This window comes from Sinocyclocheilus anshuiensis, unplaced genomic scaffold (genome assembly GCF_001515605.1).
Source record: "Sinocyclocheilus anshuiensis isolate Anshui unplaced genomic scaffold, SAMN03320099.WGS_v1.1 scaffold1177, whole genome shotgun sequence".
NCBI lineage: Eukaryota > Metazoa > Chordata > Actinopteri > Cypriniformes > Cyprinidae > Sinocyclocheilus > Sinocyclocheilus anshuiensis.
In genome coordinates, this window is record NW_015554138.1 from 65259 (window position 1) to 74094 (window position 8836).

General features: G+C 35.6%; 1 protein-coding gene across 1 annotated transcript in view; it reads right to left on the minus strand.

The window, feature by feature from the left end:
* Window positions 1-8836, minus strand: part of LOC107670426 (mitogen-activated protein kinase kinase kinase 3-like) — a 68905-nt gene extending 60069 nt beyond the window's left edge. The window contains exon 1 of the mRNA XM_016463029.1: window positions 8391-8836. The gene's annotated coding sequence lies outside the window, so the exon portion shown is untranslated. The remainder of the gene's footprint in view (window positions 1-8390) is intronic.

Here is an 8836-nt window from a genome sequence, read left to right on the forward strand (position 1 = left end):
AAGTATTTTTCACAAATAAATAAATATTTAATAAAAATATAATTTAAAAGGAAGTAAACTGTAACCAACAGGGCACTCAGTATTCTGGTAAGTTTGTGTGCATTGGGAATCATATTTTTTCAAATAAAGCCAAGGTAACACTCATTTTACATACAGCACACAGTGGAAATGACATGAAAATGGCAGTGGGCAAATGCATAAAGCGCAGCACAATTTGAAATCACGAGTTTAAAGTTTTTCGATCGCGTGTCTCCAGTGAAGCTGAACTCTCCTCCTGTCCGGTGTCTGCATTCAATTCGCACGGACCGACCGTCACACAGAGCACACGCGAACATGCAGGATACAAATGCACACTTCACAAGATTTCACAACTGGATCCGACTAAGTTTGCAAGGTTTGTAAAATTAAATGCTCATTAGTCATTCAAAGATTTGTTTAAATGATATACATGCATATTTGCTGAATGCTGATGGCAAACAAGAAAGTATTACTACTTTACTCTATTACTAATAATATAAAAGCAATCGTTATAATACTTTTTGTATACATTTTAATTCCTTTGTTTAACCGTTCTATTTGATTATTAGACAGACTTCTACCCATATTAGACAGAAAAACAGCGAACAAGAGGGAGAATGTGAGCACTGTGTGCTCAGGCGCTGTCAAAATAAAAGTCTCGAACGCATCGGCCAAACAGAAAAACTTATTGGCCAATGCCGATATTTGAAAAATGCCAAATATCGGCCGATATATCGGTCGACCACTACAGACAATACATTCTGAAATATAGATTCCTTGTCCATGTACACACCTTGGTCGAGAACCATATCTGTAGGGAACAAAAAAGAAGACAGACCCAAGAAAGACACAAAGTTTACATCCAAAGCAAAGCAAAAGGATGATTGTCATGCAGCTAAAGGAAGAGACAAAGAAAAATACATGTGTGAATAATAAATAAGAATGTCTATAAAACTTTTTAAAATCTGCCAAGTTCTTAGAAATGCACTATTTGTATTCACAAATTAGCTTTTGAAAAACTTTCAATAAATGTTTACAATTAATATAAATAATATTAATATAACCATCAAGTAAAAAGTACTTTCCTTAAACCATGAATACACCTTAATCGCTATTTTAATTTTTTAAATATATTTTACAAAGTAAAAAGTTTTTCTTATTTTTCTTCATAATTTAAATACATAAAGACATTTTACAGCCTGAACTAAACTTGCCTTGTTATAAAAAACAAATTATTTCAAAGATGAAATGATTTTGACATACAGTCATTTTTGGATGCTTTCAATTATATCATTTTTTTCTGCATGTTGGTTGCATCACTTGACCTTGATTTTGGTGAGCAAAACATTTCAAATATTACTCAGCAGTTTGGTTAAAATAATATTTTTTTCACTAAGAAATGACTATATACTGTATTAGTGTTGTCAAAAGACACGGTATTTCGGTACCAAGTCGGTACTAAAAAAATTAAAACGAAACGCAGTCACGACCTCAAGAGGAGGAAACGCATCAAACTAACAAAACACCCCGATCAAGTTCAAGCAGGTAAGTTTCAATTACATTTTTAATATTTAGAGCTTCTGTAATGAATATTATTCCACATTTTAATTTGAATTTCGGATTGAAATAAACATCGCCGTTAGCGTATACGTAGTTAATCGTTAGCATAAGCGCGGCTAACGCTAATATAATGAGCATTAGAATGAATTTTGTTCATTTTGTTCAAAATTATTTCTTTAACTATTTAATGCTCTTATAACTTTTATTACTGTAAAAAACTGGAGGACATAATGGTATTTACTATGTTTACACACCAGAGGCTTTTAAATTAACTGTGTAACCAAAATATGCGTGTTAGAGAGGTGAATCTTGTTTACTTTTTTCATACTTTTATTAGTTGTGGGAAAACTTGAAACACTTTTAAGTAAGTATAAAGAATGGCATTGGTTTTGTACATTTAATTTTTGTTTAATGTTATTAATAAAAATGTTGTTCAATTAGCATGTTTTTGTGTTTTGCTTTGGTACCGAAATTGGTACCGAGAACCGTGGATTTTCACTGGTATTGGTACCGAATCCTGAAATTTTGGTACCGTGACAACACTATAATGTATACACAGTGGAGATAAAAATTAGAGAACAACGTACAATTTCCTAAATTTCGAGGTAAACTGCTTAGTCCAATATCCTAACAGGAGTAAAAGTGTTTTTGAGCATATTTCATGAGTTAAATATATTCTGAAGCACAGTATAAAAAACTTAAATGAGAAATTTGAAAAAGAACTCTGGTCAAAATTAGAGAATACTTTTAGATATCTCCCAGTTAGATATCTCTCCTCACTGTGAGTTAATCTGGCACCTGGTGCTAATTTCCTTAATTATCTGACACACCTTATTTGAACTGGCAGCCCTACTTTCCAGTTTTCACTGAGATTGCAAGATGGTGAGCCGTTCTAAAGTGACTGAAACCCTCTGACAGCAGGTTGTCCAGATGAAGGCCATAGCAAGAGAAGTTGGTCTTTCCAAATCTTTGATTTAGAATATTGCATCTTTACAATGTCAATAACTCATTCAAGTCCCCCAAAAAGGCTATCCACATTATCCACGAAAAGACAAATGCACGAGAGGACAGGATAATGCAGAGAATCTCTATGGGCAATCGGTTCAACACTGCAGCTGGAAGTGCTCGCCATTTCAACGCTGAAGAGGGTCTCAGCATACAGTGTTTAAGAGACATCTGACTGAAAGCCCACTCTGCAGTGACCAAACCTCTCATCAGCAGAAAAATCAAAAGGCTAGGCCTTTATTTGGTCCAAAGCATTTATTTGGGTACGATGGGAAACATTATGTTCGTCGCCAAACTGGGGAAAGACTGAACCCAAAGTGTGTAAAGTAGTCAGTGAAAGTTGGAGGAGGAAGTGTCATGGTTTGGGGGATGTTTTCTGCAGCAGGAGTTGGGCCTCTTATACAGCTACATGGCAGAGTGAATGCAAATGTTTATCAGAACCTCCTGCGGCTACATGCTGTTCCTTCCCTGCATTTATCACCCAATCAGGCTGCAATTTTCATGCAGGACAATGCCCCTATCCATTACAAAATGGGTAAAGCAATTCCTTGAAGCTGAAAACGATAGTCCCGATTTTAAACCCAATTGAAAATCTCTGGAAAATCCTTGGTGACAAAGTTATGGCTAAGAAACCCACTACAGTCTCCGAACTGTGGAAGAGACTGGAAGAAGATTGGACCAAGATCATACCAAAGCAGTGTGAGAGACTATAGTGATGTCCTGTGGCCGCAGGTGTGCTGGAGTCATTCAAAGCAACTAATTTCTGACTGCTGTAACCTTCAGAAACTTTAGTTGTAGTCTTTCTTTGTGCTACAATCATTGCTGTTCTCTAATTTTGATAACTGTGTTTTACACAAAATAAAGGGTTTGTGTTGAAGTGCCTTGGTTATTTTGTAAAACACTGCACGGTATAGCCACAACTAAAAGTCCTTCAAATGTTAGGCTAAATGGTGAAGATTACATTATTTCTGAAAAAATCAAGTGCTCATAGTAGTAGTAGTATATTTTTATTTAATGCCATGTCAGCATCTTAGGCTATTTTCATGGCAAAAACGATTCAAAAATACAAGTATAACAAATACAATAAAACCAGCAAACAAACAAACACAAGTTTTATTACACAAGATTTTTTTTACATTAATCAAGAGGTCATAAATTGTTCTTTAATTTTGATCTCCACTGTATATATAAAGTTAATTAAAAATAAAATTATTTATTTTAATAGGGCCCTTAATAGGGTTCTTTTTTTTTTTTTTAAGAATTTCATTCTTTTAATTCAGCACATAAAAAAAAATCTCTCTCCTGATCATATCCACAAATGGAGGACTGACCAACTGCATGTAATATAGGCTGACCTGAACAATTAAATTAGACACAGCGAGCTCAAATCACAAATAGGCATCATGATGGAATTGCTGCCTTATGGCAATCATTGATTATTTTCACATAAGGAATACATTTTGAGACACAGAAAACAAGCACCATCTGCACAATAATATGTTGTTATCATTGTATAACGTCACTCACTCACAAACACCCACACACATGCACACAATTTCTTTGTTTTTCTGCTCATTTGTGTTAATATATGGTAGCAGATGTCTCCAGGGCAGCTGAAATCATTACAACGGCAGAAATCTGCTCTGAACGTCAGTGGAATTTCAATGATTACCCTTCACTGTGCCTGCAGTGAGACCACTTTAGGTTTCAGCGCTGCCCATGTCAGGTTAAAAAAGGGGATCTGACACGTATCACTCGCTTTTGGATTTGATCGATGCTTTCGCAAGTAGAGGTTTTCACTGCGAGTCAGTAACAATTCGACAGGTAACAAAGTGCATCCTGGTTTCACAACAATAACTGCGGTTAGATGGAATTAAACTGCTGCAGTATAACATCTGACATTGCTAAACAAGAACAAGCCGCAACATTCAGGGTGATCACAGAGATCTCTCTTAGTCATGGAGGTAACTTTATTAGTCATGCTTGAGGGCAAGCATCACTATTACTATTGTAGTTAGGGGTTTGTGCTTTGAGAAATTCATCATCCATCATTGTTTGAGCTAATATCTCAAATCGAGTGGCTTGTTAAGGAGAGGAGCGGTTTTAATTTTATAAGACCTCAGTCATATAGGACCAGAATATCATGCACTTTTAAAAATAAAGTTTCTTTATTGGCATCGGATCCATGAAGAACCTTTAACATTCACTCTTAAAAATAGAGGATCCAAACAGGGGGTTTTCACAGTGATGCCATAGAAGAACCATTTTTGGTTTGCAAAATAACTTTTCAGTGAATAGTTCTTAAAATAATATATTTTTTCCTACTGTAAAGAATATTTAAATAACCTAAAGAGCCTTTTTGGCTCTTTTTTTTTTTGGCTATAAAGTACCTTTTGTGGAATGGAAAGGTTCCATGGCTGTATTTGGTGTAATTAAATGTGTTTATGTGGTTTAAGGTTCAAAAAACACATTATTTTCCACATACTGTACATTATTGTTTCTCCTCTATGCCCCGCCTTTCTGAAATGCGTCGATTTTTACAAAGCTCATCGGTCTGAAAAAGCGAGGTGTGCTCTGATTGACCAGCTATCCGAAAACTTGAAATCGCATCATATGACCCCTTTAAACGTTGTTCATGAAACCATCAATTTTGTAAGTGTTTTGATTGGATTCTTAAAAGGTACTTTATAGTGGAAATTAATTCTTTAGAATAAGACAAAATGGCTCTTGTTCAGTTCTTTGAAACTGAAGCAGTTATATCATCGCCATATGTAAACCATCTTGTCGCCCAACTCTAAACTGCTAAATGTGGACAATTAGGCATTAAGATATTATAAACAGTCTCGTGAAATTCTGTATAGTTTCTTTGCTACTTTACTATCTAAATTAAAAAAACGTTTGCATGCAAGTTATTTTGTTAATGTAATATCAATATATTTATATAATATTTTGCTGTTATTTTAAAAAATATGTTTTTATTGTTGTGGTCTATTAATGATAATTTTAAAAAAAATTATTGAGAGACCTAAGCAAAATAACTTGAATAAAAACAAAAGTAATCTGTATTGTGTTGGGTCATAAAACGGCAATATCTCTGTCTCGTTAAGTGCTTCTCCCACTCTTTGTAATAAGGGCAATTCACCTGCACTTCATCTTGTCTGACACACAGGACCTAATTACAGGGCTTCCTTTCGTCTCATTAAAACAGGGAAGTACCAAAGTGCTTAACAGGATGAAATTAGGTAAGAAACCCTCGAATGCAACTTGTGTTATCACAATCCAGGAAAACTATTTCTAATTAACGCACAAGTGGATGGTATCTTTGATGAACACTTTACGCATAATAGACCAGTTCTGAATTGGAAAACCCTGACCCAAATTTCGACACTTTGATGTCTTTATCAACTGAAACTCTTTATCAAAACTGAACTTGAGGCAAAGCACCACCCCTGTTCTTTCCACAGCTTTAGAGAAAGAGCCTGCAGGAGCCACTCAAATCACACTGACCGCTGGCCCTTGGCTCTTTGGCGTGTGTGTGTCCAATCACTCAAGCGAGCGATAAGACTGCTGTGATTTCCTCTGCGTCTAGTCGGCTAACGCTGAGGTCAGGCCCAAAATTAATGATCCATCATGAAGATCTGTGGCTGACCAGACAACACTTTGAGTTACAGCCACGAAAAAAAGACGTGCTCTAAGGCAACAGGATAAAATACCACGTTTCTCCGACATCCTAATCTTAGGTGGTCATTCATCACAGATTTCAACATCTTTCTCCCAAAATAGTCCTTTAGGAATTGCCGAAAATATGAGTCAGGGTGAAATTAAGTCAACATATTTGCTTTGAAATGTTCCTGTGTGCTCTGAACAGATCTTCCATCAGACATGAAGACTTGTGTGTGATGGCAAGCGATCAAATTTTTGAAATACTTAAATCTTTAGGGGTCTAATGATCAAACTGACAGACTAATAATTTTTCCTTCCATTACTAGGGAGGGCGAATTCAATTTCCTGTCAAGATGCTCCTAACCAGAGCATACATAAACACAGACCCTGAGAATTTGGCTCCACGAGTGTGTAGCAGGCCTGTCTAAAGATGATAAACTTTAAGGTCAGGTGACTCACTAGATCCCATCCTACTCATCTTGCATTTCTGCTATTAATCTGCTTGGATGTTTTGACCAAAACTTGATATCAATAGCTATGAAAGGCTGTTCATGCACAAACATCACTGCACCTGAGTCTGAGGCAAGTATTATGACTCAGAAAGGCTTGGTTGGTGTCTTCAGTTCAATGTAAACCCAGCAATAATTGCAATGAAGGTACAAAGTTCATCTAGATTCCTTCCTCGTGTCGTAAGAAACATTCTTGGCATAGGGTTTGGCTGAGACAGACCTGTGCATATTGCAGAAACACTAACCTATATTCAATGACTCATTAAGCAGAGGGATCTTCAGAAAACAAACTAAGATATTTCAAGGGACAATGAGTGACTGAAGGACAAGTGCAAGAAAAAGTGGCTGTATGTCTATATTTGTATCCCTATTATTATCAGTATCACATAGGCTCTGGCTTTAAATATATTTAAGTTATCTATAGTATAGCTTTTATAGGTCATTCAATGAAAAGGCTGTCATTTGTGTCCCTGATTAATATTTAATTGGCATTAGTTGTGATGCAATTAACTTCTACTATTAGACATTTTTAAATACATCCATATGTATAAAGTAACTTTATTTTTAAATATATTTAATATATATTCACCCTATAAATAATTCTAGGCTTTACTGGACATAACATTTTATTTGTAAAAAATGTTGTGTACTCAACCCTGTTAACGTTCCAAATTCCTCCTTAATAAAACGATAAAAATATCACTTTTTATGCTCTTCAAGGATGTGTCTTTTTTATAATCACTTCATCTTTTATTTTAAGTTTGTGAGTAAGAAGCGATCTTAAGCAGTCAACCCTGTTAACATAATTTTTTGTGCAATGTACAATATAACCAATACAACTCCATAAATCAGAAAAATCTTTATGCATGCTGCTTTTCAAGGACATCAAAGACACTTTATCTTTTAATTTGTTTGATTATAGTTTATCAATAAAGAGCAATGTTAATCACTCAGCCCTGTTACCACAATTTTCTACAGTAAACAAATGATTATTGAGAATGGATATTTGTAGAAATATTAGCATTAAATTCTTTCTAATAAACATTGTAGCTAAATTTACTGTAAAATTTCAACCGTTACTTTTTAAAAGACTCGTAGCTATATTAAGTTTTCATTTAGATTAAGATGAAACAATGCAACTTATTACCACTTTAAAAACAACATTTATCTGATAGAATGTTTAAAATCTTATAGAAATTTCAAGGAAAAGACACCCGTTTCATTCAGTGACCTATGATATACTAATATTTACACACATTAAAATGAGATACAGTGTTTACATATCCAAGTGTAGGTTCAGCCAATGTCACATTTGCAAATGTCATGTATAATTTCAACTGCTATGCATAAGCATGCTTTGTTGACATATGTTTTACTGTACATGCAGTAATATATATCTAGATGTTCAAGTGTCAAGTTCTGCCAAGACAAAACACAACATGAACTTAGAATATGTTTGTCTTTAATAGCGGTGACCTGATACTCTGTTGTTGTCTAATGCAATATGTGTAACAAAAACAATGACGATTTTTGCATTATTGTAACAAAAACAATGACAATTTTACCCTCTATAGCAAATCTTTGCTCACTACCCTAAATATAAGTGCATTCATTATCATTCTAGATAGAACTCACCTTATGTGCGTATCTTCATGCTGGTGCTGACATTTAAGACGAATTAAACCAATGTGAGATTTAAAGCGAGTTCACGGGGGTGAACGCCGTAAAGAAGAAAAATCCGCAAAACAGGGATATATCCGGAAACCGCGCGCACTTGAATACAGTTGTCACGCACAAATTGAAGGGAACCGCACAAATCCACCTTCCGAAAAGCTTTGCGGATTATGTTTTTGGAGCCGGTAATCCAAACAGATGGAGCGGTGTGTGCTTGGGAAAGCTGCAAATCTCGTCGACTGCGCGCCGTCAAAGGAAGAAAGTTTCCTCTCCGCAAGCACTGACTGACGCCGAGTTTTTCCACAGAGGAGCGAGTGAGTGAGAGTAATGTCAGCCTCAGGAAGCGATGACGCGCCGCGGGGGCTACCTACGCTCGGGCTGCGCGCGATTCTGGCGCCCTCGGTCGA